This window comes from Ambystoma mexicanum, chromosome 6p, assembly GCF_040938575.1.
Source record: "Ambystoma mexicanum isolate Mex_15411 chromosome 6p, UKY_AmexF1_1, whole genome shotgun sequence".
Lineage (NCBI taxonomy): Eukaryota > Metazoa > Chordata > Amphibia > Caudata > Ambystomatidae > Ambystoma > Ambystoma mexicanum.
The window spans coordinates 1,065,490,263-1,065,511,574 of NC_090935.1; positions in this window are offsets into that span (position 1 = coordinate 1,065,490,263).

Genomic DNA, 21,312 nt, shown 5'->3' on the forward strand with positions numbered 1-21,312 from the left:
CACAGTACATCATACATGCCAACATTCCAACCCACATGGGAGGTACATTTCCTCCGAAAAATCGGGAGACAACATTTGTGTCATAAGAATGCATTGGGCAAAGATCTATTTTCGGTGGGAGAACGTGAAAAATAACAATATTTTTCACTGAAAAATTGGAAGTCTCGCGCAGAAATCGGGAGGATTGGCATGTATGGTACATTTTCACCTCTTGTATAAATGCATATAAACAGAGTAACTGCCACTTACCTGTAAAACAAGCTTACTGTCATTTCTCCCATCTGCTATGATCAACTGTCATTTGAAAAGTTTTCCGCTCTCCAAATTTTATTTACCCATTTTATTAACTGCAATCTGCAAACTGTTTTCTTCATTCATTCTATCATTTCTGTAACCACTGCCACATATTTAACCACATTTCAACCATGATAGCATTTACTTCATTAGAGTGCATAAGGTGTACATACAATTTCCCTTCTAAACATTCTGCATATTTCACATACATTCTATCATTTCAACTTCCTTTACAAATGGCTATATTAGTAATCAGACACAACACACACAGCTATCTAACAAAGTGCCATTTCATGTTAAAAGATGGGAGAAATAACAGTATAAATTTGGCAAAAGGCTTTCTAGTGTGTTATGAAATTACACGCAGCCAGGATGAGTACATGCATCTTTGCTTATGCACATAGATAGCCAATATCATTTGAAAGGCTCCCAGCTGAAACACCACCACTGCCTCTACAACTGTTCTTCCAATCTAGACAGCTCTCTCATTCCAGCTGGTTGCCCATTCCGTGCTAGATTTCACAACAGCATTCAATTATGCACAGGTGCAGTCATATCTATCACATCATCTACAACTATGTACAGTGTTGTAAAGCAAGACATACAACATCACCCCCTTCCCTTCAGTCTGCAACACAAGCACTAGATCCTTCTTTGCAACCCTTACTTTATTTCAGACTCCCCCATCCACAAGCACCACAGCATCACCCAGTACTTTAGTAATCACCTACTGAGTAATAAGCTGCTGACCCCATCAAATCCTTCTGATTTATTTACCACACCTTCACAAATATATAAATTGCATACTTTTCCATACATTTCCTGCCATTTACCCTGTAAAAATAGCAAACACAGCAAACGATTATTTCTTCTTTCTCCTAACATCCAATAACACCGCCTTACGAAGCCAAGTGTGCTCTGTCCGCTTACTATTGTACTCGTTTCTAAAGCACATTCAACTAACAGATTCTAAATAAAATGTACAGAATGCACATAGGCAAAGAAAAGTGCATGTACATGCTATGCACAGTTATCAGAAAGCACTAGTACTCCAAAAACAAAGAAATCCATGTCTACATTAACAGCGTCTGAAGTAGGAACGAGAATTCAGAAGAAACCTACTCTTTCCATCCAAAAAAGTAAGTGCTTCCCCTCATCAATTCACACATCATCTCACTATCCTATAAACACTATCACACTAACACCAATCAGTACTCACATTTTTGAAAACATATCCCCTAAGCAGCACACATACCACAATCAAAATGTTTGGTAGCATTGTAGAGTTATGCTGCAGTGGTTGTGGCCAGGGCCTAGAGTCTTGGGTGCATGGCCTATGGCCTACAGCCTTCAGCCATGCACCAAATACTCTAGGCCTTGGCCACAACCACCGCAGCATAACACACCCATAGAAACAAACACATACCAAATGACCACAACCCAAAAACATATTACACCTATCTCAATACCTATCCACTTCAATTAACATTCTAAAATAATAAATACAGCCAACTCACAAACTCTTCAATACATACCCTCTTCACCCAATGCTCTGCTAACGTCCCAAAACCAACATCATACTAAACTAAAATAGCCAGTAGCGCGCCCAGTGTTTACTATGTCTGCGGACAACCGCATTGACAGTGGACACCACAAACACATCACAGCCTTCTCCCACCTAAACAAATACAGCATTTGATCCATCTCTTACTCCCCCACCCTCTCCAAGCACTCATACACACCAACACACTCCCCAAAATTTGATTTATGCTCACTTCCAGCGCATGTCCGTGCATCCAATTTGGCGGGCGCATCGAAAAAATTTGATGCACCTCACGCCTCATCCCATCAATCAGAGAGCATGTTGTGTGTCCACGGACATGACACAAGTCGATTATCCAATTGTTGTCCTGTCCGCAGAGCGAACAGGAAAGTGTGTCCGCGCAGTGGACATAGATATCACTAATTTTTTGAGACCTACTTTTTGGTCATTTTAAAAAAAAAATACTGCATGGATTTCACCAAATTTACAAAAGCATGCTTTCGGGACCAAGCCGCTGCTCCTCCCGCTAATTTTTTGGAAATCCGTCCAGCGGTTTGGGCTGTAGGCGCAACAGAAATTTTTTCTCCATTCAGTCTATGGGAAAAAAAGACATTTTGGGACCCCCCTATAACTCTGCCCCCCCCTTGGCCAAACCCCTCCAAATGTTGCAAAACAATTCAGAGTCGGCCATCCACTTTCTTTACAAGGTTTGGTGAGGATTCGTCCAGGGGGAGCGAAGTTATAAGCCACCCAAAAAGTTATTTTCCTATGAGATGAGCAACTTAACCATAACCACACAGCCGCTACCGCGGGCTGTGTAATGCCTAAACATCAGTAGATCGGCATTTACAATTCTGTGTGTGCATTCTGAAAGGAGGAAGAATTCTAAATATATATACGGTATCCTACTTGTCTGAATGACAGCATAAAGTGGCTGAAATGAAAGGCTAATGTACATTCTAATGCATGTCTTCTTTTGCAAAAGGCAAAGGTGGGACAAATGTGTGTTCCATGATAGATAAAGTAAGCCTTTTAATACTATCCAGAAAGGATAAACTTTGTTTCTGTTATTAATTTCCATTTTATTTAGTGTGTTATACTTATACAACTTTTCACACAGTAAACAACAAGAAAAACATACAGTTGAATACAAAATATTATAATAAACAGTTACATTTTAAAATAACTAAACTCAAATTATTTACCAATAAAACGTACAGCAAAAACACAAACTTTACCAACAAAGTAAATGACAAATCCAAACCATCCATTCAGTATGAGATTGGGCACCAGGGCTGTCCTTTATCCTACCACATCATTAATCCACTTTTTGGACAATCTAATAACAGCAGCTTTCCAAACTTGAACAATTGCTAAGGTCATAGCAGGACTATGGCCCTCATTACGACCCAGGCGGTAAGTTACCGCCTGGGTCGTACCCTTACCACCATGGCGTAAACTATGTTTACGCCATGGTGGTTGGCGGATTTACCGCCCCATTCCAAGGTGAGTGGGGCGGTAAATCCCCATTTCCCATTTTACCCTTCCCCATTCCCATTTTCGCCCCATAGGGCATAATGGGAATGGGGAAAGGCGATAATTACAGCACCGTAAATTACGGTGCCGTAATTATCGCCAATGTCGCTTTGCGGCATGGATTTTTACGGCTGCAAAAAAGCAGCCGTTAAAAGCCATCCCGCAAAGGGAACCTTGTAATCAGGCGTTAAGGGTCGGCGCCGTTTACGGCGCCATAAACCCCTTAACGCCTGAGTCAGAATGAGGGCCTATAACTCAAGACGCATCTTAACCACAAATTCTCACTCCTCGTTACCTGCATTTGCTCCACATGTTTACTCAGGTGCAATGCATAAATCCTATTCATAGCTGGACAGAATGTCACAACATATCTTATAGATTCAACTTGATTCTTGTCAAGGCGGTTACACAGCGGCATACTAATCCGAAGTCCCCTATTGGCCAGTACATCTAGTTTATTAAATCTGAGCAACTTAAAGTTTTCTCGTCACTGGAAATGGCGTTTGACATATATACCTTGGGGGTTTCTAAAATGAAAAAAATTAAAAAACATTCAAGCCAATGTTATGAGACATTTCTTTTTAGCTATTTTCTCATGACTATTTGCCGAGTCTCATTTTCCGCACATTTTGTAAAGGATCTGAACGTTTTTCCAATACCAAACTCCCACACTGGCTTCCATCCGATAAGCTTGAAGAAAGGCTCACTTATCCTTTTATAGAATTCCATAACAGATCTCTTATGGCTCGGAAGGGCTGATTTAATTATCCCCAATAAGGTACCTTCTTATGCAAAATATAATGTTAATATATAAATTACCATGTCTAACTCTTAGCAGGCTAGAGAGGGATATTAAGCCAAACTCCATTTTAATAGCCTCAACAGGAGTGGCATTTGTCAGGCCCAGAACTTTTCTCTATACTAATCCCTCAATGTTATTGGCCCACGGCATCAGGTCTTTATAGGAGTTGTCTAAGACATATAGAATAGTGGAAACACGTTTCTGCCTATAAATGAGTATTCTGCAAATAAAGCTATACCCAGCGTTGCCCTTCACAAAATGCGTTATCGCTAGCATAATGGACAGAGCCTTAGAGTGCTTTTTGTGCAGGAGAAGTTCATTCCCACTTCTTGACTCTATCTCAGAGAGAGAGTTGAGGCTCACAAAGATGTGGAATAGAGGGCCATGTTTCCAACTGGTGCTGCAATGAGAGAGCATTATGGCTGCCCTGCCAGAAAGGAAGGACAATTCTGAGCTAATATGAGAGGGTTGGCCATTTGGAATTTGCTCATAATCCTCCTATCTTATTGGCTAAGCCAATCAGAACGTTCCAAAAGGTGTACTAATGGCTGGTAAACAATATTTACACACCATTGACACTAGAGCTGGTAATCAAAAGACAAGAATAGTGCGGATTGGGATCAGTTTAAACTGCATAAGCCATATGTTTATTTTGGGCCAGCAAATGGCCTCCCTGCAGCATGGCTGTCTTTGCCCAAAACAAGAACACTAATGAGTAATATAAAACAATATATATAATATCTTTTTGTTATAGTGAATTCAGAATACGTTTTCTGAAAGCATGATTTCAAGAAAGCACCTTAAATAATGCATTGAAAACAATTGCAAAATGACCCAGAATAAACAAAAGCACTCACAAATTAAGCAACCCTGTATATGTTATGTTATTTAGCATTTATATAGCACTCTATATATCATTGGTATGACCTCAAAGCGTGTGTGGGTTGAACGCCATCAGTGACAGTAGTTCAGGCCAGTAGAGAGAGTTGGGCATCATAGAGAGCTTGGGTGCACTCATTGTGTGCGCAGCTGATGCGATTGCTGATGGTAGCTTCATGTTACCATTAGGTGTTGTGGTATTCAGATCAGTTGAATGTGTGCAGTCAGGAGGTTGGTCTCCGAGACTGGATTCTGGCTCCGTTAGGCCTGTGTAGGACTCTTATGTGTGCAGCTAGGCCGATTTCTTGTGGGTTATAGCTGCATTCTAGCAGGATGTTGAGGTGTTTGTGCAGTGTTGTTCATATTTAAGCAGCTAGGCTGAAATTGATCGAGGGGTGTAGCTGCGCTCTATTGTGTGCTGGTGTAGAGTCGAGAGCGAACATAGGGATAGGAGAGGCGAGTGTCTGGAGTGGAGGTTTTATTCTTACAAGCCTACTGTTCTGGGTTTCATTACATGTTTTTGCGATTGGCTTTATTAGTGACTTAATAGTTGTATTCAGTGGTGTCACTGCTTGATATTACATTGAACATTTGTCTGCAGGTTGTTGGGTCTTTGCGGCCGTCAAAGGTCTTAATCAGCATTATGGAAAGAGACAGGTTTTTAGAGCTTTGCGGAGGGACATGTAGTCTTGCTTGTGTCAAATGTGTGGGGGGGAGTGAGTTTCACAGACTTGGCGACAAGGTTGAGTAGGCAGATCCTCCAATCCTGGCAGAATTCGAGGATGGAATTACTAGTAAGAGGGCAGTGCTTGACATTAGGGTGCGAGATGGGGGGTAGGGTTTTATCTTCTCTTGTAGGTACGTTTGCCCGGTCTTGTGCACTGCTCGGTGGGAAATGCATAAAGTTTTGAAGGTCACTCTACGTCTGACAGGGAGCCAGGGAGCCATAACAAATTTGATCAAATACAATAAAAACAAAAGATCTGAAAAGAAAGAAAACATTTAAAAAACAGAACTTAAACATATCAAAGGCAACAATCAAGCAAATCAAGTCTACTAGTTTAGACGGATCGCCCCTTACATTTGTTTCAGGCCACATTTTACCCAGCGATAATGATGAGTTTATTTTATGACAGGTAACATGTCGCTGTGTTTTACATATGTAATGTGTTGTTGGTCTTTTTTCCAGCAAACACCATTGATCTTTTAAGAATTATCATTAGTAGATCCCTAACTATTGTCAACATTCGCTCATTATTTGGTTTAAATATGGTATTTTTAGTTTACTGCAAATTCAGAATGTATCACGGTCCTGAGGAAGACGTAGTTACATAATATTAGGGCATTTTAGTCAAAACTAGTTTTATCCATGTGGAGCTTCATTTTGTGGCAAGCTCCTATTTAGTTATTAGTAGCTGATACCCAGAAGCTGGTTTTGGCTCCGGCTCACCCAGTCTTCATTTCAGTCCCTGTCATAGCTTCTTCTGGGAAAAACAAGGCTAATATACAAGACTGGTTGATGTCCATATTAAGGCTTTTTATGGCTCCATTCTCTTGTTTAAAATTCATGTTGAGAAGAAACCAAATTCAGGGATTTATCAGCTGTCTGTTTAAGATTTCTTTTTAGATCATTTATCTGTTCCTTAGCGACTGGTATAAAGTCTTACTGATGGGTCAAAAGCTGCCCTTCTCCCCCTGAAAACATTGTTTCATGTTGCAACAAAAAGAACTGCTGTTAAAAAGAAATGTGATGTGGTGTCATCAATATTGGTAGCTTTGCACCAGCTGCCATTAGAAGTGTGCATTCTTTTAATGTGGGGGTACCTGATAGTTAAAACACTATTACAGAGCAAACCCACATATCTGAAGGGAAAGTTAAGAATATATGAAGGCCAATCGAGGGCTCCTATTAATAATGTTTTAAGGTTGAAGATTGATTCCATGACCAAATGAAGACAGAGACAATCAATCTTGCTGGATGCACAGACTGATGCACAGACCACAACTCACAGAACTGAGCTACTGTTAAAATATGCCAGCCCAATGACTGTCCATCCAAGCCCCGCAGAGCGATTGTCTGATCTCAAACTAGGCCCTTGCTTTGAACAATAAAATCAAATAAAATTAAGAAAGCAAGATTATTCTTGTTTTCCTCCATTTCTATGAATAGATGATTTCCCTAAAGGTTGTTTAGATGTCAACAATGTTAGTACATTGGTGGATTAATTGTTAAATACATTGGTGGATTCATTGTTAAAGTATCCATCCTGGCTTTCACACTCTTTCATTCTGATGATATTTATGGTGGACAGTTAAGGTCAATATGTTGTTATTTCTAGGGTGCTTGCTGTGCTCCTTGTGAGTTAGACTCACCCCACCTAAAACTGGCAAATACATAAATAAGTAAATGACATAAGGGGCTTGTTCATCCTCTCATGCATTGTAAGCTATTAAGAGTTTGCATGCTAAGACATTTAGTGGTCCTCTGTACAAATTACACGTTGCACTACACGTCGCAGTTTGCAAAGTGTCATGGGCTAAACAGATAGCCAAGATGACACACGGACACGCCAAAGCCATGCTAGCCTAAAAGATCTAATACATTTTGGGGGAGGGTTTAAATCACATGTAAATGTATTGATTTAATGTAAATAACATTGTATGCAATTGCATAGTGTATTGAACATAGTTTGCAAAACTCAATTGCCACTAAGTATTCAATAAAGTGGTCATAAAATGGTTAATGAAATTAAGCATATTTACCGAATTTTCAAAACTAAAATGCAACCGTTATACCAACTTGAACAAAGTATCCATTGAATGTGGCACTATCAGCACCTCCCTGGGTCAGGCCATACAGGGATAGAGTGCTGTATTGCACGCGCCACGTGACGCCATTTTATTTCACCTTCTTTTGTCCAGTGCTCATGCCACATCACTGCTGCTCTCCTTACTTTGGACTTTTTTTTGTTATCCTGCTGTTTGTTTTGAGACTGTCAGCAGACTTTACAATGGGCTAAGCTCACAGCAGTGCTGTTATTGATTTTTGATACATCTGAACTGCTGCAATTTCCTCATACTAATGAGGACGCGTTCTCGTTCTTCTGGGGTGTGAATGTTGTTTGGTGTTTGTTTCTGAAGTGTGCGATCCAAACCTGTCATCTACAATCAAAACGTGCACTTATATGTATAGTAACTGTCTCATAAATACCGGTCATAAACAACAAGATACAGCCTGCTGCCGCTGTCTCGGCGTCTTGCAGCAGAGATGCAATATAAATGACTCTAAAATTCTATGGTAAAATCTACACATGTGCAGGTTGCAAAACGTATACGATTGATGGAATTGATTGAACTTTACTAATGGCAAATATACAATATGCTCCCATCAAATTGCAAATAAACGATTTTTGAATGGAAAGCGGCATGGTTTAAATTCCATGTAAATGGGACATCGTCTTGAAGTTTAATAATATTATATGCGTAGACTTGACTCTGCTTCGTTTAGAATATGCTTGCAATCACAGGCTGCATCGTGTGATCTATTTAAGAGGTGAGCATATGCTGTGAATTCTTGATTTTGTAGATAGTGTTATATTCGTACACAGCGATATCTTTTATTTGATGGAATAAATGAGCACAACCTTAGGATTCGATTTCGAGAAGTCCCTCCTGCAAAACAATTGTAATTGTGTAGCACGTGCACCTAATACAAGCGTTTAACATGTGACCAGAGGTACATTATAACAGTTTCAAAGCTCTTATGTTTAAAGATTCATGTTCAAGAAAGAAAACGCGTGAAAAAAATCTTAAAATACAGTTTCCAAAAGAAAAGCAAAACAAGCCCCAACTGTTAGGTAATAGACACGTGTCCAATCAACCTCTGAAGTGGGTACACGAACCATTAAACAGCCCATTGCATATTAGATTTGCATGGTTTGTAGGCAATGCTGATAACAGTCAACAATCCTAAAGGAAAAAGTAAATCCACATAGAAAAACAACACATGCAACTGTTGTAAATGATCATGCTTGTATGCCCTCTACAGCGTGTGTGCTTACACTTGTGGTGCCATGCAAGTGCCACTGTGGGAAGTGGATTCCTGGACAAACATGAGTTCAGAGTGGACATTTGAGTGAGGGTCTGCATATCCAGCAGCCTTTCCCGGCTCCCTTCTAGTCTGTGATCGGAAATGTCATTGCTAATGTAGGGCAGGACCAAGTGAAAGTAATTACGTTCAATAAGCGAACTGAGAACGATACATGGCACAAGTAGGGGTCTCTAATAGGATTTGAAGGCTGAACGTTTAGCTTTCTATTCCCAAGGAAGCTCCCTGTCTGGTTGAGGAGAGGTAGGCCTCCGTGTAAGCAAGTGGGTAAATGCTCACATATTACTTGTTACCCGTATTCCCCACTTAATTGGTTGGCACGTTCTGGGAAAGGTAAGGCAAGGAGAAGCACCCTGTCTATTTTGGCACCCACCATGGCACATGTAGGGTCTCAACTATGTAGAGAAGTGACTTTGAAGGTAAATGTTTGTAAGAATTAACGTTTTTCCGTCCCCCCATAATGGAGTGATGTTGAGCAGAATGAAAACCTTTTTGAGAACATTTAAATGAAGGATCTTGGAGTTCTAGGAGATTTGGACCCCACTCATTCTATGCCTAAGGAATGGGATGTACTGATAAAGCATTCTTTGTGAGATGATGTTTGACCCCTGTGCTTGGAGCATTCACAATCTAATGTGTGTTGGTCTTTAGATCACATGCTCAATTATATTTCCTGCTTGGGCTGTATTCCCTGCGAGAGGTATTTCTTGTGTCTTTTTTTATGGTGGAATTGTAAGACCCATGCCTTGCTATCAAAGCTTCCAATATCTTGGAAGTAGACGCTACGGTTTAGACCTTTCTTGTGAGTAAGCGTGGTTTTCTGTCTGAATAGATAATGGGCCTCATGGGTAATACTTTTACTGTCACATTTTTATTTTTCTTCATTTTATTTTTACCATGTGTTTGAATATTTTATTAAATACAGTAAGTATATAAGGTTCATATAAGAATTCGAACAGCAAATGGAATGGTACAAGTGCCACAATTGGCTATAGTAGTAGAAGTTCATGAATTGTCATCTAAGCAACAGTGGAAACTTACATAAAGTATATATGATTTTTTTCCTAATGCATAAAATGCAGTTTCTAATAAACTAATAGTTATGTAACTACGTTGTAAGATAAATGTGTGTAGATACAAGATTTACGGGACTAACATCAACATAAGGAAGGGGGATGGGAGGGATCATTGTATTTGAAAGTATGAGCGACAATAGCTAATATAATTCTTTAATCTTGGCTAGGAATTTCATTATTTAAATGATCTAAGAAAGATTGCCATTTTAAGAAGTAATTATGCAACAAGAAAGGGGAAACTGCATTACATTGTTCCATCCTATGAAGATTGCAAACTGAATTTCACCACATTTTAGAGTGTACTTCTTTAAGATTTGTCCAATTCGAAGTCATATTTTGGATGGCAATGGCGATGCACAAGTCAAACAGATAACCTTTATATTTATCAATTGCAGATTGAATGATTTCACTTCCTTGAAATAAAACATCAAAAGAGATGTATTTGGAAGATACTTCTAAGAGTTTCCCCAATCCTTTCCCAAAAGGTTTTACCATGACGACATTCGAAAATCATATGCTTGAAGGATCCTCAAGAGTTTAAACAACTCCAACAATTGTCATTTTGAGATATTCCACTTTTAAAGAGCATGCGAGAGGTTATAAAAGCCCTATGGTGGAAGAAATACAGCATTTGCAACAGGCTAGCTGAGACGATTATTTTGGAGATCCTGATCCATACATATGGCCATCTAGATTGCCTGATGTTGGGGGGGTCAATCTTGATTCCATGCTTCTTGACATTTACGCAAAGTTTCATCCGTTGATGTAGATGAGTGAACTTTGTAAAATATGGACGCTGTATCATTGGAGTTTTGATAAATGGAGTAGTCTGTGAGCATCAAAGCTATATGGGTTGGGAACTAACAATTCATAGTTTTCCATAATAGCATTTCTCAAACTGACATATTTCTGGAGGAAAAAGCCTGGGGCTTGAAATTTAGTTGTAACTTCTTCAAAAGTTAATAAGGTACCTTGAATAAACAGCTGTCCTATATATTTAATGCCAAGAGATAGCCATGCTCTCCAACAGATACTTCACTTATTCATTTTAATTAAGGGGTTTGACCAAATGTATTGGGATATAAACTGAGAGTTATTTATAATGGGTGATAGGTATAGGTATGAAAGGGTGTACTTAATGGAGATATTTACACTTATGCTAGTAAAGCTTCTATACATATAATTGATATATAGGCATGTTCTCCCTCTATACCATAGGCTAGAGGGAGAACATGAGGGTAGACCATTGCTCTCTCTATGAGTAGCCAATTTGGCATATCTATATTGTCTGGAAAAAAAAAACATAACTGTGTTTGTCTTAGAACAAAGGCAACATGATATTTTTTATAATCAGGAAAGCCCACACCACCCTCGGATCTGGGTTTTTTAAGTTTACACAATGAGATACTTCTCTTTTTTCCCCCATAGAAAATTGAGAATCCAGCAGTCTAAAGATTTGAAGAAAGATGGAGGAAAGGCAATAGGAAGCATATAAAGAAAATACAATACAATAGGTGAAATCATCATTTTGAAGGACTCCAGTCTCCCCCACCAGGAAAGATAGAGAGGTGACCAAGTATGTGTTAGTTCCTTTACTCTGGTGATGATGTTTGCTGTGTTCTGATTGACAATATTCTTAATCAATGGTGAGAGTTGGATACCTAGGTACTTAATACTTGTTGGCCACCATTTCATTCCCAAACTTGAACAGTGATGGCTAGTGCAATGTATATTAAGTGGTAACACTTCAGACTTGTCTATGTAAAGTTTGTACCCTGATGCAAGGGAGAATTGTATAATGATATGTTTTAGATGTTGTAGACATATATCTGATACTGTTAATAAAAGTAGTACATCATCTGCATAAGCAGCCATTTTGATATGAACGTCTTTATATTGAATACCAATAAATTATCCTCTTGTCTAATAGCTTCTAAAAGGGGTTGTAATTCCAAAATAAACAGAAGAGGGGATAAAGGACAGCCCTGACGAGTACCTCTATGATCAGGGAATAATGGGGACATCTGATTATTTATAAAAATAGATGTTGTAGGATTGGAATATAATACTATAACAATTGATATGAACGAGCCGGGGCTCCATGCCAGGCCAGAGCTTCAAACATAAAGCTCAATTCAACCCTATCAAAGGCCTTTTCCACATCCAATGCTATTGCTGCATAAGGTTTGGGGGAATTCTGGATAATATTTATAATGTTAGTGAATAGTCTGATATTAGCTGAGGACAATCTCTCTTTGACATACCTCACCTGATCACTTTCCATTAGATTTGGAAGAAGAGGAATGAGTCTATTGGCTAGAATTGTAGCAAATATCTTACAATTAGTATTAATTAGGGATATGGGTCTGTAATTTTGGGCCAATTCAGAATCTTTATTGGGCTTAGGAAATCCATTAGCATTGCTTCAGAAAAGGAGCCAGTGGCTTTTTTACTAGTGATAAAGGATGTATATAATTTATTAAGCTTGGGAACTAACATTTCTTTAAAATGAACAAAATAATCAATAGAGAAACCATCAGGAACTGGGTTTTGCCTTTTTTGAGATTTGTAATGCCTTTATAGATTTCACTCGAGGCCAAGGGATCGTTAAAAGAGATTGGAGATTAGAATTAGCAAATGTATTGCGATGAATATGTTTGAGAAAGTCTGATGCATGAGTGCTATTTGGTGTAATTTCAGATGTATATAATTTTTGATGAAATTTAGAGAATACTTGTAGAATGTCCTTATCTTTAAGGACTCTACGACCGTTTTGGTCGTTTTTGAGAGCAATCTCTGCTTTATCTTTTTTAAATTTAAGGTATGAAGCCAATGCCTTGCCAGATTTATTGGATAACTGATAAATCTTAGACTTGTATTTTAAAAGATTAGCACACACATATTCTGTAGTTAAGTTATTATATTGTATTGTGAGTTTAATAATCTTTTGGTGGATAGGGGCGGAGTTAGTCTGCATATATTGTGACTGTAGGATTTTAATTTGTTTAAGAATAACTTCAGTTTGTTTCTGATTTTTTTTTTCTTTTAGCAGGTGGATATGCTATAATGTGTCCCCTTAGTATTGATATGTAGCAATCCCAGTTACTGTGTACTGAAGCATTGGATGGAGAGTTTTCTTAAAAAAGGAAGTGTGCTGTTATTGTATAAACTTAACAAACTCTTCATGCTTTAAGAGGGCTGGATTGAATCTCTATCTATTATAGTTGTGTGTGTTTTGAGCATTAGACAGTTTAATGTGGACAGGGGCATGATCTGACAACACAATTGGTTCAATTTATGCATATAATAAACCATTGGTCAGGGATTTGGATATACAAATATAATCTATCCTTGAAAATGAATTATGAGGTGGAGAGAAGAAGGTGTAATCCAAATCTGAGGGATGGGTGATACGCCAAGTATCAATGAGACCTAGTTCGGATACAAATTTGACAAATTCTAGGTGAGACTTTGTAATTTTAGGTCTTATATTTGACTTTTTATCAAGGCTAGGATCCATTATTTTGTTAAAAGACTTGGATATATAGTTTCTTAAATGAGTCCAAAAACCCATCTACCAACACTATCAGTCTCTGAGGATAGTACCTTATATTGAAGATGTTTACTAATCAAGGTAACAACCCCATTCTTCTTCCCATCAGCTGCGCTCAAGAAGACCTGACCCACCTATAATTGTTTTAGTTTGGCTGCTTTTTCTTGTTTGAGGTGGGATTCTTGTAAGCATGCAATAGGTGGTTTGGCCCGATTAAAGTGTGATAGTTTTATTTGCCATTTGACAGGATTATGTAATCCCTTAACATTTCATGTTACAATGTTAAGTGCCATGCATTACAGTGCTACTAACATATGCAATCTAATATCTAATATCTAAAATGAAAGTTTGGTGATATAAAACACTGTAAGAGGATTCAATTCAGCACTACAGCCAAGTTAACGCCTAGTCTAGAATACTGAATGAAAACCCTTATTGATATATCTTTAGGTCCAGTTCATGCGTTCTGGATGACTACCCTTGTATAACACCCCTCTCTTGGAATCCCCCTGACCCCACTGAGCCAAGAAGTAATTCTGTTTTGCAAGTTTAAAAGGTTTATTTGATAAATTAAAATATATATCACACTTTTTAATAAATTAATAATTGAATATCACACTTAATCTGATATGGTAAATATTAACAACGGAGAATCTGGCACTAGAACACTTCTTTAATCACTAATGAGTTGACATGAAATGGATAAGGTAGCACACTGGTAAATAGGAACAAAAGTATAATGTGGTAGAGGATGCTTTATGTAGGCTCAGGTGGATGCAATATTCAATGAATGCAGTACAGAAAATACGCAATATGATTTCAACCCAACAATGTAATCACTTTTCTCTGGCTACTCCCCTCCCCCCCTTGACGCAAGGCAAGGAAATGGAAGGAAAACACACAGTTCTCAGAAATGCAATCAACTGTAATTCAGTTCAATCCAGCAAGCTTAAACAGAAGTTTGAAAACACAGGCAAATGCTTTGATAGGTGCTAGCAATGAATGAGAAATATGCTGGAAACGCTCTTAATTCCCTTTTAGAGGTTCAGGATGAGTGGTATCTAGTTAATATTAGTCCAGGCTCACACTAGCAATGATGCAGGGATAGTTAGCAGGTTAAACGAATTTCTGGCAAATGAAATCAGGCAGCAGCAGTTTTTTTACATGTGAAGAAATTGCAAATCGCGGCAAAATTCGCGGATGCGCCGAGCGCTATTACAAAGGAACCGCAAGGACTATCTCTACCGTTTTGGGGTCCTAGGAAAGCCTGGGATCTCAGCTTCCAAATGAAAGTTATTGCAAGTCTCTAGCCCAAACGGTTGCGGAGATATGAGTAATTTAGTAAAGGTCGTTTTTGGTTTTGTAAATTTCAAAAGCTCAAAATGACAAGTGCAGCTTGCAACTAGAAATGACAGGTGACAGCTAGGAGGCAGTTCTACTTAGGTTAAATAGATTGAATTAGATGAATTTAAACTAAGAGATTGGTTCTACACAGTTCTGCTGGGTACTCACACTATATTCTTGAATTAAATGGGCCTCATCACGGATCTGGTCAGGGTTTTAGACTGGGCTCTGGTCTCTGCTAGGCACAGCACTGCTTTCTCTCTGGTCTGGTCTCTGCTAGGCACAGCACTGCTTTCTCTCTGGTCTGGTCTCTGCTCTGGATAGATTGAAGTCTCTAGTTTGGCTTTCTGGAGTTTGATGGAGGTAAGTATGGATTTTTCCGGCAGGGCTTCCAGCGGCAGATGAAATTGAATGTCTCTATGTGTCCTGACTCTCTGCTTTTATCTGTTTCTTGAGAATGGGTGTGTGTGTTGCATCACTAGACTTGCCCCTCTCATTCGTCATTGGTCAGGCTTCCATTCCTCCGCTTGATTGGCAAACTGAACTGTGAGTCAGATTGATGTCATTTTATGATCTCTTGAAACAACCTCCCTTATCATCTGTGCACCCAAATATATATATGATCAAAATCCATACTTCAGAGTTACACAGTTGTTTGAAATTACATATACATGGTGTGGCTGAATTTAGCCATGTCTATGTCCAAATCTGCTCATTCTCGGAGCTTGCATTCAAAGAGTGTACATAATTGACTTTTTGACTGCTTTTTCAATTTCCGACATGGACCCAACTTTACATACATGTGTGCAGGGGGTAGGGACATTAACTGATGAAGTTTCATATTTTTAACATGCACACATTTAGAGTAATATCCACTTTTCCGCTAAAACCCCCCTGAACATACCACCGGTTCCTACCACGTCTTAAACTGTGGGCAGAAAAATCACAAGAATTATGGTATCATTTATAAAATTTTCACATGTCCGCACTATGAATTATCCCCCTTTTTATAAAACCATATCCTTGCTGCAGGGGTGTGTCTTTTCAGGTCACATGGTACAGAAACCAGTCTTTCCAGTTTCTGCCAAGCCAGCTTGCTTCTCACAGGCAGTGCCCCTCCCAGCTTCTCCAGGAGGAAGCCACTTTTTACGACGTCTGTAATAAAAACCTTTGCCTGAGTGGAGAGGGCTTTGTTCACTCTCTGGCAGAGCACAGGAAATTCAATTATCAGATAGATGGCATATCCTTAGTGTGGGCAGCAAAAGGAACATTGGCCTGGGAACATAGTTGTGACTCAAGTTTCACTCCTGATGGGATCCGTTGCTAGGCAAAATCAAGTTCCTTAAGCCAGACCTTCAGCTAACTTTTTGTTGCTTTTAAAATAACTTGTAATTTTACACATGCAGCTAGAATGCTGATTCTAAGTGCAAAACTATGACATTTCAACAGTTACAAAGGCATGTGACACCAAACATAGGTCACTCATTTAATTTAACATTTTCGATTTTGGTGGTTTTAAATCCAGTTGCAGTTAGGCTTAAGCTGCTGACTCCATAGCATTTTTGTTATAAGCATTGTTTTTGGGCTCTTCATTTCCCAGATTTTGTAGGCACACAAAACTCCATTCTGCCAAATGTCTGCTGGTGTTCAGTGAATATTTTGCACATGTTGCAAGGTTTGAAATAGGCATTTTGCTTGCCTTCAGAAAAACACACAGTGGGTTTTAAAACGCCGGCTTTTGGATAGTGGTGAGTACTGGTACTGCACCCATTTTTGGGATTTTCTTGGATTAATGCATTCTAAACAGGAATGGTTCTTACATGGTAGTAAATCCTTGCTTAACATTGTTTTGATGGGGCTCCTTACAGTAAGATGGTTATGTGGAACCCCACAAAAAGGGTTGAATCTTTAAAGTGGTCCAATGAGTCACGATTTCAGCAACTTTTTGACATCAGTAAAAGTGGATTTTGTTAACAAAGACCTTTCTTTACCCTGGTGGGTGGCAAGTTAGGTAACCATTTTGGTGTGCGCACAACTGCGCAGCTTTCCTGGATTTCGGCGCACATGTGGGTTTTCCGCCATCTTGAATTTCCTAAGCCCACAGCACCAAATGTTGTAGCAGGGTAGCTTAAACGTGGGTCAGGACACCCTACAAGCCCCCCCACGTGACTGCACTTTGAGTTTGGGTCGATGGGGAGTCGCGTGCCCAAGGGTTTTGACCCACGCCCCGGTCTGTCCGCATAATCTTCTTCCTCTTCTGTAGATGGCACAGTTCAGCATCTTCTTCTCCATCCGGTCAGATCGATCAGTTCTCCTCGCCGGTCCTGATGGGAAGATTGGGCGGTACCCCGGGCCCGTTGTGTCTTTGCTCCCGGTCTCCGGATCGTCCTTCTTGGTCATCCTTCATGGTTTCATCTCTCCTAGGATGATAAAGGAAGAGCGGCAATATCTACTCATAGACGATTTTTTTTTTCCACCACTGTTGAGATAGTGGGGCAGCATATGCATTTCATCGTAACGAAATATTACATTCTTATTTTGAAAAAAAAAAACAGCATCACTAGAGACAGTTTCATGTAAATCACAATATTTTAGAGACTAGATGTGGTAGGTTTTATGATTGGAACTGAATTAGTCTGATACAGTACCCGCTAGGATTCCAGAGGATTCCTCCAGTTGTTGCAGAGTGTGCCTGGGATGGCAACATTTCAACTGGTTTATGTGGACCCACTTGTCTTCCCCCTCTGCCGAACCACCTTTGGGGATGCGGATCTTGTAGGCCACAGGGGAGATCTAATCGACGATCTCAAAGGGTCCCTTCCGTGTAGGCAAAAATTTGCGCTGCTTGGCCTGGTTCCTTTGGAAGTTGTATAGATAGACCCGGTCTCCCACCTGATATTCCTTCCTGGAAGTTTTCAGGTCATAATGGGTCTTCATGCTATCAGTCGATCTTTCTAGATTCCGCTGAGCATAAGCAAAAGGATGTTGGAGGTGTTTCCTTAAATTCTCTACATACTCATGAGTAGTGGAGGCATTTATCAGTGTCTGCTCTTGGGTCCTGTAGAGCAAATGCTGCGGAAGCACCATCTTGCGCCCAGTCATCAACTCAAATGGTGACATTTTGGTTGCAGATGAAGGGGTAGATCTGATGGCCATTAGGACCAGAGGTAATCGGATATCCCAACTTGGCCCAGAATCTGCCACAAACTTCTTTAATATGCTCACAATTGTCCGGTTATATCTCTCTACTGCCCCAGAAGAAGCTGGTCTATAAGCAATATGCAGCTTTCTCTTGACCCCCAGTATCTCCCACATCTTTGTCATTACTTCACTGGTGAAGTGGCTACCTCTGTCTGACTCAATCCTTTGAGGTAGACCAAAACGGGAAAAGATGTGGTTAATCATCAAGGCCGCTGCAGTTTCTGCCTTGCAATTTGGGGCTGGGAGACATTCCACCCACTTGGTAAACAAGCATGTCACGGTCAACATGTACTTATTCCCCCTAGCCGAGCGAATCACAGGGCCTACAAAGTCGATTTGTAAATCTGACCATGGCAGTGTCATTCCCCTCTTTTGTAAAGGCGCCCGGTGTGTGAGGGATGATGGCTGAAATTGTGCACACACAAGTCAACCCTTCAGGTACTGGTCGAGGTCCTGCCCCATGTGTGGCCAGTATGCAACCTCTCTTAAGATTTCCAATGTTGTGTGAAACCCCCTATGACCGGCAGTGGCCGCATCATGGGCGTGACTTAACATCAGGCTTCGGAATGAGGTAGGAACCACCCACTGATCGTGGCCAGCTTTGGATTTCCTTACCAACAAACCGTCTTGGATCCGGAACATTTTGGGACATTTCATCAACACTCTTAGGTCCTCTTTCCCAATGTAATCGGTATCCGTCAGGGGAAAGTTCTCAGGGTCCTCAAGGTGCTGGTAAAATTTACCAATTATTTGATCCCCCTTCTGAGCAGTAATCAAATCAGCATCAGGGGTCTCCTTACTCCATTGTGCAATTGAGAGGTCGTTGTGAGCATTTGTCTGGGACCTAGTGATGGCAGTGACCTGGATTTCCCCCAACAGGGACTCAATCTCAATTAGATCCCCTTGGATGGCCCCGGTTTTGGCCAGCTGATCAGCTAAGTCATTTCCAGTTTTGTCTGGTCCCTCTACTTTGGAATGACCCTTGATCTTCTTCCAATAGATGGTCATCCCATTCGAGGTGACCAGATCATCAATGTTTTGGATCAACTTCCCATGTTTCAAGGGTTTGTTGTTAGCACATACCATGCCTCTGGTCTTCCAATTAACCAGGTGCTCCACGAACCCGTTCCGTACATAATCCGAATCTGTGATTATGACCAGTTCGTGGAGTTGATGCTGGACAGCAGTGAGGATGGCCTGATGCACAGCCATCAATTCTGCCACCTGACTACTTCGGGGACCAATTTTGTATCCAGCGGAGGGTTCTGGGGACTCATTCACCCATGCATTCCCTACGCCGGCCACCAGTTCTTTCTCCCCGTTGTTGTCGACATGGTAAGAGCATCCATCCACATACACAGTGGGCATTCCCTCACACTTGTCTTCTTCAAAGACTTTGTGGGGGGAATTAAGGTATGCCTCCATGTTGTCCTTTATTTTTAGACTTTCGTCCTCGAGACAGTTTTCTCTGGCACAATCATGCAAGTCAGCCAGACCTTGCGCGAGGGGACTCTTCTTGTTTTGGCCATATCTGACCTCCACAGGAAAGCCTTGCATTGACAGAATCCAGGAAGTAATTCGGGAATTACTCACATTTCCGGCCCGGATTCTGTCACTTTGGAGATATTGCAGAGGCTGGTGTGGAGTCTCCACTATGATGTGTTCCCCCTGGATAAACGGGCGGTAATTCTTCAATGCCCACACCGTTGCCAGGAGTGCCTTCTCACAATCGTTGAATTTTTCCTCCACAGAGGATAAAGTTTTGCTCGCATAGGAGATTACTTTATTGACCTTGTCATGCTTTTGATATAATACTGCCGTCAAGCACGTATTAGAGAACCCCGTCTCCAGGAAGAACTCCTTGTTTCTGACAGGGTAAGCTAGGCAAGGCGCTTGTGAGAGGCTTCTTTTGAGTTGTTTTACTGCCTCGGCTTGTTCTGGACCCCATTCCCACTTGACCCCCCCCTTCAGGAGATGAATCAGGGGTCTGGTGATCTCTGCGTAGCCCTCAATGAACTTTCTGCTGTAATTAGTCAGTCCAAGGAGGCTCCTTAGTTCCCGCAGAGTTGTGGGGTCTTTCAGTTTCTGAAGTGCTTCCACTTTCTTTTCCTGGGGACAGAGACCCTGAGGAGTAATCTCATGCCCCAAGAAATTAACACGGGTTCTACACCACTGTGCTTTCTGAAAGGAAAGTTTTGCTCCGGCGGCCCTCAACTGTGTCAGAACATAACGGATCTCTGCTATGTGTTCCTCCACAGATGAACTTTTGATGAGGACATCATCTACATAAGCCAGGTTACCCCTCGTACCCAGGTCGGGCATGGCCTTATGTAGGAAAATATTGAACTCATTACCGGAGTTAAGGTATCCGAAGGGAGTCCGGGTCCATGTGTACTGCTGGCCCCCAAAGGTAAAAGCCAGCTTGTATTGGTCCTCCCTACTGACAGGCACGGTCCAGTATCCATTGGTCAGGTCTATTGCAGTGAATACCTGTGACCCCTGAATCTGGGCCAGCCCTTGGTCAATGTAGGGAAGAGGCCATCAGGAAGTGTGGACCCGTTTGTTGAGCTCCCTGAGGTCAGCGCAGAGTCTCCACTGGCCGTTTGGCTTCAATATTCCCAGCACCGGATTATTGAAGGTGCTGTGGACTGGACGGATTATTCCCCGGGACTCAAGGTTCTTAATTATTTCAGTAAGGGACTCCATTGATGCGAGAGGCAAGCGATATTGCTTCACAAACACTGGAGTCATGCCAGGGTCCATGGGGATTGTTGTGGTGTGGATGTCGGTGCGACCACAGTCATATGAGTCTACCGCAAAGAGATCTTGGAAATCCAAGAAAACTTGTTTCAACTTTTGCTTTTGTTCCAGAGTCACACAGGCATCAGCTAGGTTGACTCTCTCTTCCACCATCTGCCTGAAGCCTGGAAAGACTTCTGGTTTGGCTATCTCCGCGGCCTCCTCCAGCTGGGTGGA